General features: G+C 36.8%; 1 protein-coding gene across 2 annotated transcripts in view; it reads right to left on the reverse strand.

Annotated features, from left to right (window-relative positions):
- The window catches only part of Stam (signal transducing adaptor molecule), a 205,710-nt gene that overhangs the window by 62,367 nt on the left and 130,232 nt on the right, over window positions 1-13,111 (reverse strand). The gene's annotated exons all lie outside the window — the stretch shown is intronic.

Raw genomic sequence — 13,111 nt, forward strand, 5'->3', positions numbered from 1 at the left:
AGGGTATGGGCGATAGATAATTCTATGGAAATAAATAGTTCCAAAACAAAGGCTATGAAATTTAGAAGGGGAGGAAGGATATCTAATATGGATCAACTAAAGTGCGGAGAAGAACCTTTAGAATTCGTATCCAACTTCAAATACCTGAGTGTCCTATTACAAACTGCTTTCTCCCTACATGTACAGGAGCGAGCTACAGCAGCAACGAGTCTCATATGACATCCCCAAACTCCAAAACCTATCCCTATCAACCGCGATGAAACTATTTAAAATTAAAGTTATGCCGACTGCCACATATGGCATTTAATGCCGACTGCCACATATGGCATTTAATTAATTTGGCCTTACTTATCTGTGAACAACCTTACGAAGCTAGAAAGCGTCAAAGAGAGCTCTCTCAATATCAAAATTCTCAAGAAATAGCTACACCTATAAAATAATGCAAGAAACCTTCTTCATGGAAGACGTAAAGCACATTTCTGATCTACCGGAAATGCATGCATATATAACTATCGTCGAGGAGAGACGGAAAAAAGCCGATGAGATCCCCAAGAAATAATGGATACTGATGCAATGAAGTCTGAAATTTGGAAGGGACCGAATTTCAAACTTCGACATCTATATACACTATTCGCTGTCCAGGAGTTTCATGGAAGGATCTGCCAGAATGAGGCATTCCATGAACCCAAGGAGGATTGTGTCTGCAAGAAATGCAATAATCCATGCTCTAAATACCATTTAATGGAATGTGTAAACAGATCTCAATCTCTAATCACAGAAATGATAGAATGGTGAAAAAATTGATTGTACACATTGTGTTTAATAATTAAATTAATTAAAATTGGTCCATATTGACTATATAACTTGAGAAAAAATACTGTATGCAGTAAAATACCAGTATAACATAATTTTGGGCACCTTAGAATTTAATTTGTTATAGTGAAATTTTGTTACACTAAAATAAGTCAATTCTTAAGAACTCTCTTATTGCTAAACCTGTTGAAGAATCTACATTATTTCAACATGAATTTACACATAAAAAAACCTTAATACTGTATTTATTAAATGAGAGGAAAATTAGGATACATATATTTACATGAATTATTATAAAGTACAGGTACTTGCAAGAAGTTTTCAACATCTCAAATTCTACCCTGTGCCGGTACATTATCTCCTCGCCTTTATTTTTTGAAAAAGTCTGATTTTTTCTGAAGACTCCTAGACACAAATGAATATTCAAAGCAGTCCACAACCACTGCACTTGAATTAACACAGATTCTGGCACATCATTTCGTGACCGAAAACAATCCTTAAGACTATGTGCCATGTTTGTTTACCTGCACAAGAGTCAAACTCTGTTGAACACTTTGACGCACATCTTCTTCTTCCACCTCATCATCACACGGATTCTTACCACTTACAATGTCTGCCATAATCTCTTCTTCAGTGAGTTCATTTTCCACTAACACATCACAGTCCACATTGACAATCAGTAAGATTTACTCATGTTAGCACATCCAACTTTTCACACAAATGCTTCCAGGTTTTTCCTCTGTTTCTGCATCCAAAGCTTCACTTTCTGCGATGTTGTCTTCTCTTTTCTAAAGCAGTTCCTGATTACCTCTTCTATCGGTGATCTTCATGCAGCACTGAACATCTGCATTGCTTCCAATAAGTTGACATTAACGTCTCTCTCTGAGGCAATGTTAGATAGCATACGCCGGACCACACAAGCTCGATAATGCCGCTTCACAATGTCAATTATCCTCTGATTCAGTGACTGCAGAACTGAGGTAGTATTTGGAGGCAAAAATAAAACTTTCACATGCTCCCAATGGCTAGGTACACAATTGTGAGAGGAGCAATTGTCTAAGATGAGAAGAACTCTCCTCTTTTCGGCCTTCATCCGACGTTCCAGGCACAACAGCCACTCTTCGAAGATCACTGATGTCATCCATGCCTTGTTGTTGTGCCTACTTCAGTTTATCCGTCCCTGTTGAGTTGGTGCACAGTTTGCTTCACCATTTACAACCAGTACTCCCCAGAAATTCCTGAAATCCAAGCGAACGTGCAAAGGATTGTGCACGCTCACATAACAGTGGGCCATTGACAAATGTTTCTGGTCTGCATTTTGACCTGCCAACTTTTAGAAATAAAAAATAGTACGATATTTTATGTTTTGGATTTGATCACGTATATTGCGCCACGGTCTAAGTGAAAAAAAAAAAAAAACAAGATCAAAGGCAATATCTACAGTTACAATGTGAAATGATCATTAAATTTAAAATCTTTAAGAAAACAAAAATGGTTACAAGAAAATGTAATGAACACACAAGAAAATGCATAAGTTTCCTTTATTAGAACGTGAACTTTATTACTTGTGCAACCGTACTCTAATTGGGGTCTTATCATACACCGCCCATATTTCAAGCATTTAAAGAGAAATAAGTCTATACATTTCTAAATATTGGATTTAATTTCATAGAATCTGATGATCTTTCAAGAATGCAACTAATTCTATCTGTTCTTCAGGTAGTTTATAGATTCAAAGAATGAAAGGAAATTCAATTTTAGGTTTTGAGGCCGTAATGTGAAGAAAAAATACCAGAAACTGTCACCACGACAACACTGTGAAATACATTCAAGTCATTAAAATTATGAACTAAGAATGGACACAAACTGAAATATGCGAAACTACCGCATACAAAACAGATGAATATGTTTCATATGACTTCGACAGGGGAAAAAGCACACAACTGCACGAAAAAACACATGGACTACAACTCCAACGAAACTACACACAGAAACTATGGTAGCGCACGAACCACGCAATAACAAAGTAAGAACAAACTCATTTTTTCGTCCCGAATCCTGATTAACGGAGTCTCTAGCACACGCTAGCCTCTCTCGCTTGTAGGATGATTTCCGTCCAGAATTTCCAGCTGTAAAGCACAAATGATGCTGTAGTGAGCGGGAAACACGATACACTCGCCAAATAAAGCATCAAATAAATATGCTTGAAAATTATACTAGCACATCAGAATTTATTCTAGGAGAAGATTATTGGCCGTACTGGAGGTTATATTGGTCAAAAATAGGAAGTAAAAATAAATCGGACAATCGGAAGACTAGTTAAAAACAGAAAGTTTCCGGCTAAATCGGAAGGGTTGGCAGGTATGAAACATGTATAAACAGCTTTGTTCACCTCCTCGTAGTCTGCTGTCCTCTTCATTTGTTGTGAGCCAAGGGCATCAGCATTAATATTCTGTATTTTTCTGTTCTAGAAAAGTAGATAGTGTAGAAGGGCTGATTCTATACTTATTCACTATTTCTCCTTTCCTTCCTCCTTTCTCCACTTACCGAAGTATTTCACATTTTTCTTTTAAAGAAAACTGTTTTCACTTCTTTTGATCCATGTTACCGAAAGAGGTAACTGGCACACTAAGGGCCAGTTTCATCATCCACTGTTAAAAATCTGATAACACGGCGTTAGTTACCACCTCGTTAAGATTATAACGTGGCGTTACAGCAATTGTGTTTCATAGAAAATATAATAAGCTTGTTAGCTAATGTGGCGTTAACGTTAACGATCAAGTGAGCAGTGTGTAGCATTGACATTGTTTTGCTCTTCTGAATGGTGCCAGGCACAATGTTATTCATTTGTAACCTTTCACCTGTACACGTTTTGCGCAGAAGAAGAGGTTCCATTTGAAATACCTGTACGACAACCTAAGAAAGAAGAGCAAGAAATAAAAAAAAATTATAAAAACAAAAATGAGTTAGAGCGATCCAAGACCAGAGGTGGTATATTTATTCCAGCATTTAAATTGATGACTTTGAAGATTATTGCATTAACCGGCGACGAAGTTGAGCCTCTTCGTAATGACGACTTGTGATGCAGAATATCACAATATCAGAATGTTATTACCTGTACAGATCATTAACCCTCTCTGCCCATAGCGTAGTGCGAAAGCTTAGGGCCTCCCGCCCATAGCGTAGTAAAGCATACTTGTACTTCTAGTCGCATGTATGAGCCATCTATCGGCCGATAGACAAATATAACATACTGTTACTAGCATGTGCACTTCCTAGAGACCAAAGATATTAGTTATCTTCTTTTAAAACTTTAGCAGGCGTATTAGAACACGAAATACGGAAGACAGTGACATATAGTAAACAAACACATCGACGTTTAATTTGCATGAAAATATTTTATGCGATAAAGACATTGAACGTTTGGTGAACGATAATTCTGACTGTGAAACTATTAGTAGTGGCTCAAGTGAACTCAATGAAGTGAAAATGAAAGTGACGATATTTCAGGAAATGACGACGTACACATGCGTGATGACATAGATTGCAGGCCTAACTTTCAGTGGACAAATACATTGTCTTACGTCGAACCGGCGGACTTTACTGAAGAGGCAGGACCTTGCCATTTTCTTCCTATGGCTAGTACAGCATTACAGTATTTCTCCCTTATATTTGATGAAAACATTTTCGATTTAATTGTTCATTAGTTTTTGTACAATATACATTTTTATAAATATCTGCATTATCATAATGGCTGAAAAGAATTGCTTTAATTCTGGGGAAAACATGCATTTTAATATGGGCGGGAAAGGGTTAATAACTACAGTAGCACAATCATATTAGAAATTAGGCCTACCAGGCTATACATGGTGTAGGCTACATGCGATTATGATCCCCCTTCCTTTGAATTTGTATTTCAATACAAAATGTAATGTTTTGTTACATGTTAATAGAATTTCAGTATAATACCTATCTCCCTTCTACGTAATGATGCTTGGTTTTAAAGCATTCTTGTTAATGTGCGAGATGATATGTCTTTCGTATTACCACTCATATTTTTTTATCTTAATTTTATTAACTGGATACATCATTGATAACTACAGTACCAAAATCATATTAGAAATTAGGGCTACCAGCTTATAAGTGGTGGTTCATGCGTTCATGAACGTACCATTTGTTACTAACTTTCGCCGTTTTCGGTACCTTTCTTATTTTTCTAAATCTATGTTACATGTTGTTCTTACCTTAATTACTTTTTTCGATCTGGCTACTTTTCGTTAATTGATTACAAGTTTCCTTCGACGAGCATTCATGTCACAAGTTAAACGAACTCTGTTCGTATATTTTCCTTCTCTTCTTCGTTGCCCTACATCATTCCTTTATGGGTTTTTGATTGGTTGCAGCATTTTAACATGACTGCTTACGTCACTGGCAACTTTCTCTTGATTGGTACTGAAAGTGTATCCTTCCGCCCTTTCTTGTCCTTTCATTGGGTCCTTTCGTTATTTGTATTTTGTACTGATTATATTTATTAATTGTAAATTTTTAAAGATATTCTTTCTGGGTTCCCTTTTTCTTACTATTTAGTTATTTTTTGTTGAGATCTCCATGCACAGTTTGTAAATTACTTATGTTAGTTTTGCAGTACTATGTTGCGTCGCATCTGGAATCTTCCTTAGTGCTATTTAAGGGACATGCCCACTGGAATGCTTCGCCTTATCATTCCGGATTTGGCCGGAATCGCCGCTGGTGTTCTGCAGCAGCTACTATGTTGTACTTCTATTAGAAACATATTTACTTCACGCATATGGACTAGCTACTTTTCTTCAGTGTGTCTTCTTTGCTGCAGTCAATTCGAGGTCATTTACCTCGCCTTCTTTGCTCAGGTCTGGTTCGCTCCAAGCATGACTGCCAACCAGCTAACTGCACTGACGTGGCCCTGTCGGCCTCGTACTTTACATTTGGACATGAAAACAACACCAGCTTAGGGTTTGGTCCTTGCACCAGGATCTATTGAATTATTTTTAATGACTGTTTTAGCTAATTGTGTCCATAGACAAGTTTTATCCAGATGTCCGCTGGATCGTCTACAACCTTATTAACTGCAGCTCTTAAATGAATAATGGAGTTACTGGACAAAAGGTCCTTTTTTCTTTGAACTTACTACTCCCTGGTGGAGAATTGTGTGCAAAAATTCAATTCCAGAACTGTTCTGCTACAGCGTAAATTTCTCATCAAAATTTCCTACATTTAACCTTGTTATTTTGATAGCTTTAATCTTATTAATTGTTTATAATTATTCAACTTAATTCGGTCTGGTTTTTAACCAGCCTTCAAAGTAATTCAAGTATTCAGATATTGTACTCTGATTTTCACAGCTGTCGTAAGACAACAGTCTTACTTATTTACCTTTTATTTGCACAGCCTGTGGCAACCTTTCACTCAAGGCCAAGTGCTAAAATATAATGTTAAAATATTAATTATTGTTAAAATTTTCCTAATTCTTGTTATTTCTACATCATTTATATAATAAATTTGTAACTGCTGATCTCCTTTCTTATTTCCTGAGAAACTTTAGAAACCCCATCCGGCTTTTCCACTGTTTTCTCCACGTGGTGTAGACTACATTTGCTTATGCTCCCCCTTCCTTTGAATTTATTTTCAACTCAATGTTTCTTACATATGAATAACTTAATGGAATACTAGTTTAAGTAGACCTATCTATTTCTCTTCTACAATTTACAACACGGATATCTCCCGTAACGATCTGAATGACCCCGTTGCATAATGTCTCAGTGTAATCAGCAATTGCTGCATTGGAAACAGGTGAATTTTGTTGTGTAGGCCTAATCTCAACTATCTCTTCCCGTACAGGTTTATATAAACTATATCACTCCAAATACTGCATTTCTGTTAGTTCAAATATGTCATTTCTTGTCCGTGAAACTTGCTGTCTCTCAGCATTCTGAAGGTAATCTATAGAGCACCCGAGCACCAAACACAAAATCTCTTAGAGCCATTTTTATTTTAACATAACGTTAATAGGTGCAAATCCTTCCCTATTTCTAATTGTGTAGTCCGTCAATACGGATATGAAGATCATAGATTACGTTAAGAAGCTTAACGGCACGAGAGCTACGTTACATTAACAGAGTTTAACGAAACAGCCATTCTGTTAACTATCCCATTAAAGCAGTTTAACGTGACAAATCCTTAACAGAGTTCGATGAAACCGGCCCTAATACACACGTTGCTTCACAACGAAAGATAAACAATGAACACTTCATGAGACGTGAATAAACGAAATGCAATACTGAAGGTAGAGTTGAACTTCTATTCAAATTTAACACCTTCCACTCAATAAAAACTACCAATTCATGTATAATAAAATAAAACCCCATTAGAATTAAAATTATTGCAACAATAAACAAGAATAAAAAACTCAAAAAACAAATAGACAATGATCATTAAATGGATGCAAAACCGTAACGTTCATTGGTTGATTGTAAATGTGGCGTTCCTACCCAGCCAATAGCGTTACTTCTCACGTATTGATTACTTTGAAATCTATATCCACCTCGACCAATCGCGTACATGCATTGAAAATGGCTATAATTACTTTCAAGAAAGTTTAATCCTGATGTAAACATAGTATGTCTACACCTCTGCCAAAGATAGAGTTGCGATTTGCTGAGCGTGTAGTACAGACCTCTACCCCGTCAACGTCTTGTGTTTGGATGTACAGTGCTGCGCATCACGTACGACAACAGTGTGAAGATCTGAACTTCTGAATAAACGACTAAACCTGGATTCTGTTCACTTACTTTATTGAACACATTCACAATGCACTGCCTATGGTCACTTCTGAGTGGTTTTCCTCTTTTAAGCTTCACTACACGCGATGGTCCTACCTGTTGCTCCATTTTTCTCACTATGAATAGTGACTCACTGACTGCTGCAAGATACAACACCTTATCTCCACGCTGTACAGCTCGGGACTTTCCTCCACTACGAGAAGACTTCCTTTTTTTTCCTTTCAAAATGGCGCCCGGTAATGACGACATAGTGTTTTATTCTCCGAGTAAATTAACCGTAAAATGTGACGAAAAGTACGAAAAATGTCGAAGATTAGTGAAAAATGGAATGTTGTGTGATTCATGTGATCGATGGTGGCATTATAAGTGCGGAAATTGCCCTAGAGACGTAAAAACTAATGAAAATGTTGACTGGATTTATGAGCAGTGTGTTCGGAATGTTGTTGTTGGGGACGGCGTTGACGAAGCACCGAAAACAGTCGATGAGGAATATGAAAGTGCATTAGAAATTATAAACATTCTAAAAAAGGACAATGAGACTCTTAAAGTTGAAAATCAAGAATTAAAAGAAAGACTGCGATCGCTAGAATTTGGTACTGACCATTCTTTGAGTGATATACCGGTACAAGTAACAAACTCGAGCACGTGGTGTCAAGTAGTTCGTGGATGGCCGGCTAAGAAGAAATCTACAACTGAATTTCTGGAAATAAACATCAGAAATAGGTTTTCTGCCCTAAATAATTTAATTCTGGAAGAAAGTGATCGCGCGCGTGAAACCAAATCATCGCGATCCGCTGCCGTTGCCGTGCCGAGTTTAAAATTTAGGCCTAGAATTCAGATTCAAGACCCAGTCAGGCCTAAATCAGCGAAGGTAGCTGTGTTTGGTGATAGCCAAGGAAGGGGAATTGCGGGAGTGATTAACGACGAGAATATAGCAGCAACCGGAGAAATATATCCAGGAGCTTCTATCAGCAGTGTTCTGGAAAACATAGAAGCAGCAACTAGGAACTTCGGGAGTGGCGATGCAGTGCTTATCATCGGTGGGACGAACAACGCAGCTCACGACGACGCCAAGAATGTAAGATCACAACTTAAACATACACTAGGGAAGCTGACCCACACTAACGTTTTTGTAGTGAACGTGCCCCACAGGCATGATTTGAGTAGAGACTCGTGTGTGAACATTGAAGTGGCAAGGTCAATACAGATATTGTTAAAATTTGTAAACATTTTCGGAATACTCAGGTTATTGAATGCAGCAGTTTTGAGAGATACTGTTATATAAAACATGGCCTCCATCTAAACAATTCAGGTAAACGAAAGATAGCAAATATTGTTCTAGATTTTATTAATCTTAAGATATGTACTGTAAAACAGACAACTCCCTTGAGTTATAATACTGACCAGGAAAACTAGTAGAAAGAGCCAGCTGTACTTCAAGCTGGCTCAGTCAACTAGAAAAAGAAACTCAGGATAGTAAGGAATTTCAAGTTACCCAATTGCAACAGTCAAGTTTTAGGGAGGAAGGGGGTCTGAGATTGCTCTTGGTAAACTGTCAAAGTGTAGTAAATAAACAATTAAAATTCGGTACATTGATGGAATCTTATGAGACTGATGTGGCGATAGGAGTGGAATCGTGGTTGAAAGAAGGGGTGGGTAATAGAGAAGTATTTCCAGAAGGGTACACAGTCTATCGTAGAGACCGAGGAGATAAAAAGGGAGGGGGGGGGTGTGTGTTTATTCTGGTGAAGAAAACTTGCTGTTCACATGAATGGTTTACCGATGAAAGGGATGAAGTATTAGGGATAAAATTAGTTTGTGATATGAAGGAGGTGGGAATTATAGGAACATACAGGCCTGGAAGAGAGGAAAGAGACATGGAAATCTTTGAGAAAATAATAGATTATACTCGTAAAAACAATAATAATGATATGGTAATAATTGGGGGAGATCTAAATTTGCCTGAAGTAAAATGGAATGGAGCTGCAAGTGAAGCCCATGAACAGAAACTGGCAAATAAGTTAATTTGGGAGGGAGGATTTACACAAGTAGTACAAGAACCGACTCGTCTCAATAACTTACTAGATGTATTCTTGGTTAAACCATGGGAAATTGTTTATAAAACTGAGGTAATTGAAGGAATAGGAGACCATAAGGCTGTAATAATGGATGTAGGACTCGTACCAAAAAGGCTTAATAAGAGGGTTACACAAGACTTGTACAGAAAAACTAAAGTTGATGAATTTGGGACTTACCTTAAATCACAATTCAGTTGTTGGATAAGTGAAGGGAGTAACGTGGATACACTTTGGGCTAAATTTCAAGGAATCATTTGGGAAGGAGAGAAGAGATTTGTACCTGTTAAGAAGGGTAAAATGACCTCAGACCCTGTTTATTATACAAGGGAAATAAGAAAATTAAAAAGAAAATGTAGAATAGTAAACAGGAAAATCAAAGAGGGTAGGGAGAGTAAAGAAACTAGAAAACAGCTAATGAGGGAACTGAATAGAGTGAAAAAGGAAGCAAAAGAGAATTATATGAATGGCATACTTCAAGAGGGTAATGACCACAAAGGGAAATGGAAAAAGCTGTATTCATATATCAGGAATCAAAAAGGAAAAGGAATCCAAATTCCTACAATGGTGGGAGAAGGGGGTGAACACTATTTAACAGATACTGAGAAAGCAAACCTATTTAGTACGGAATTTAGAGATTCAGTAGATGATTGTCAAGAGTTGAAAACCGAAACAGAAGATAGCGAGGGAGAGACACAGAGGGAAACAAGAAGCTTTTCACTCACAAATGAAGATATTTTCAGAGAAATCCAACTGCTTCAGTAAGGAAAAGCAGCAGGAAGTGATCAAATTACTGGGGAGGTATTAAAGACAATGGGGTGGTACATAGTGCCTTATTTAAAATTTCTCTTTGACTATGTTATAAATAATAGTGTAATACAAAAGAATGGAAGGAATCTATAATAATACCAATTTATAAAGGAAAGGGTGATAAAAGGAAACCAGAGAACTACCGACCAATCAGCCTGACCAGTATACTTTGTAAAATACTGGAGAGTTTAATATCAAAGTACATCAGAGGGATATGTGATGATAAAAATTGGTTCATGAGGAGCCAGTATGGATTTAGAAAGAAATTTTCTTGTGAGGCACAACTGGTGGGATTTCAGCAGGACATATCAGATCAGTTGAATTCAGGAGGTCAGTTAGATTGCATAGTCATAGATCTTTCCAAAGCCTTTGATAGAGTGGAACATGGAATATTATTAAAGAAAATGGAGGGAATAGGATTGGACGTAAGGGTTACACGTTGGATAAAAACATTTCTAAATCCAAGGGTTCAGAAAGTCAAAGTAGGAAATAATGTATCTCAGGAAGAGAAAGTTTGGAAGGAAATTGCACAGGGTAGTATAATCGGTCCGTTACTTTTCTTAATATACGCAAATGATTTAGGGAACAATATAACATCAAAAATAAGATTGTATGCAGATGACATAATTGTTTATAGGGAAATAAACAACGTTGAGGATTGTTCAGAATTACAAAGGGACCTTGAAAGTATCCAACAATGGGTTGAAGAAAATAATATGAAGGTTAATGGAGGCAAATCAACTGTTACAACTTTTACAAACAGGAGCTTTAAAACTGAATTTGAATATACTTTGGATGAGGTAGTTATCCCAAAAGATGGCAAGTGCAAATACTTAGGTGTGAGATTTGAAAGTAATTTGCACTGGAAGGGTCATATTGATGACATTGTTGGGAAAGCATACAGATCGTTACATGTCATAATGAGGCTACTTAAAGAATTAAAAGAAAAAGTTACTTGAGTATGGTTCGTCTATTATTGGAATATGCAAACAGTGTGTGGGATCCTCACCAAGAATACCTAATAAAAGAAATAGATAGTTTGCAAAAGAAAGCAGCAAGATTTGTAACAGGGGATTTCAGGAGAAAGAGTAGTGTATCAGAAATGTTAAAGGAACTTGGGTGGGAAACTTTAAGTAAGAGAAGGGAGAAAACTAGACTTATAGGATTATATAGAGCCTATAAAGGAGAAGAAGCATGGGGAGATATCCGTGAGAGGCTTCAGTTGGAAAATAATTATATCGGCAGGACTGACCACAAATATAAAATTAGAAGGAATTTTAGCAGAAGCGATTGGGGTAAATTTTCATTCATTGGGAAGGGTGTGAAGGAGTGGAACAGTTTACCAGGGGTAGTGTTTGATCCTTTTCCAAAATCTGTACAGATATTCAAGAAGAGAATAAACACCAACAGAGAAAATAAATGAAGTGTTAGAGGGCATTCTACCAGTGCAGGTTATTGTAAATAAAAAAAGTGTGTGTGAATAAATTAATTCCATCCCCTGGTCTAAGGAGTTTGGACAGCCAAAGTAGGGGACTGCCTGTAGCGGTGAAGTACAGTGGGGACTTCAAGGGCCCTGGGACCGCTACAGTAGCTGTGAAGGCCCTTCAGGAACTCTGAAAAGTAGTGGCAAAAGGGGCTCTGGTTAAGACGCAGCAGGTCGTTATGCTACTTAGGATCCAGAACGGGTAAAAAAAAAAAAAAAAAAAAAAAAGTAAATAAATGCAATGTAAATATTAATCTTATACCAGTTGTATAATATCATTTGAAGTAATTCCACATACTGTATATCAGTTGACTATATTTGTAAGTAGTACAGGAGATAATATAAGTAGAATTTTGTAAACAATATAAATTTATTAAGGATGAGCTGTGTGTTTAATAGAAAACATTGTTAGCGTAAATTGTATAATATTGTATTATAGGAAAATTTTCTTCTCTTGTTAATTTAATATTTAGTGCTTGACAATAATGTATTTTAGTGTACCATTTGCCACCGAGGTAAACACCTCATTTGCAAATAAAGAGATTTTGATTTGATTTGTAATACACCATGCCTTGTGCCTTCATTTCTCGTTACGTAATCACTATTTTAGGGAAAAACTACACATACACAGGTATACATGATAACCACATTTTAATTTGATTACGTACTCCTCCAAACTCTCTAAATGTAATAAAATTAAATTAATGAGACGTACTATTTTTCTTTGAGCTCATAAACAATCGAGTGAGTAAGACTGTTGCTTCTCCAATGAACTATGTCTATGTCCATGTCCAATAAGGTGCTCCGCCTATTTGTTTACATCAGGATTAATCTCTTGTGAAAAGAAGTACCTGAACCGTGTCCTGTAAACTTGAATACTGTCATCCAATCCGCATACCCCAATATTTGAAGATACCGCTAGTTTTATGAATAGAAAATTGGCTTTAATTTGCCTTTTATGTATAAGAAATTAATCCTGCATACAGTAGAACCTCAATAAGTCAAAATCGGTTTCTTCAAAATCTCGCCTAATTCAAAGATCTCATTCCCAGAAACATGACGTACGGTCTTTCAATAAAGTACTTTTGGAGGACCAGTTACATGACATTAAGAAA

This window comes from Anabrus simplex, chromosome 7, assembly GCF_040414725.1.
Source record: "Anabrus simplex isolate iqAnaSimp1 chromosome 7, ASM4041472v1, whole genome shotgun sequence".
In the NCBI taxonomy this organism is placed as follows: Eukaryota; Metazoa; Arthropoda; class Insecta; order Orthoptera; family Tettigoniidae; genus Anabrus; species Anabrus simplex.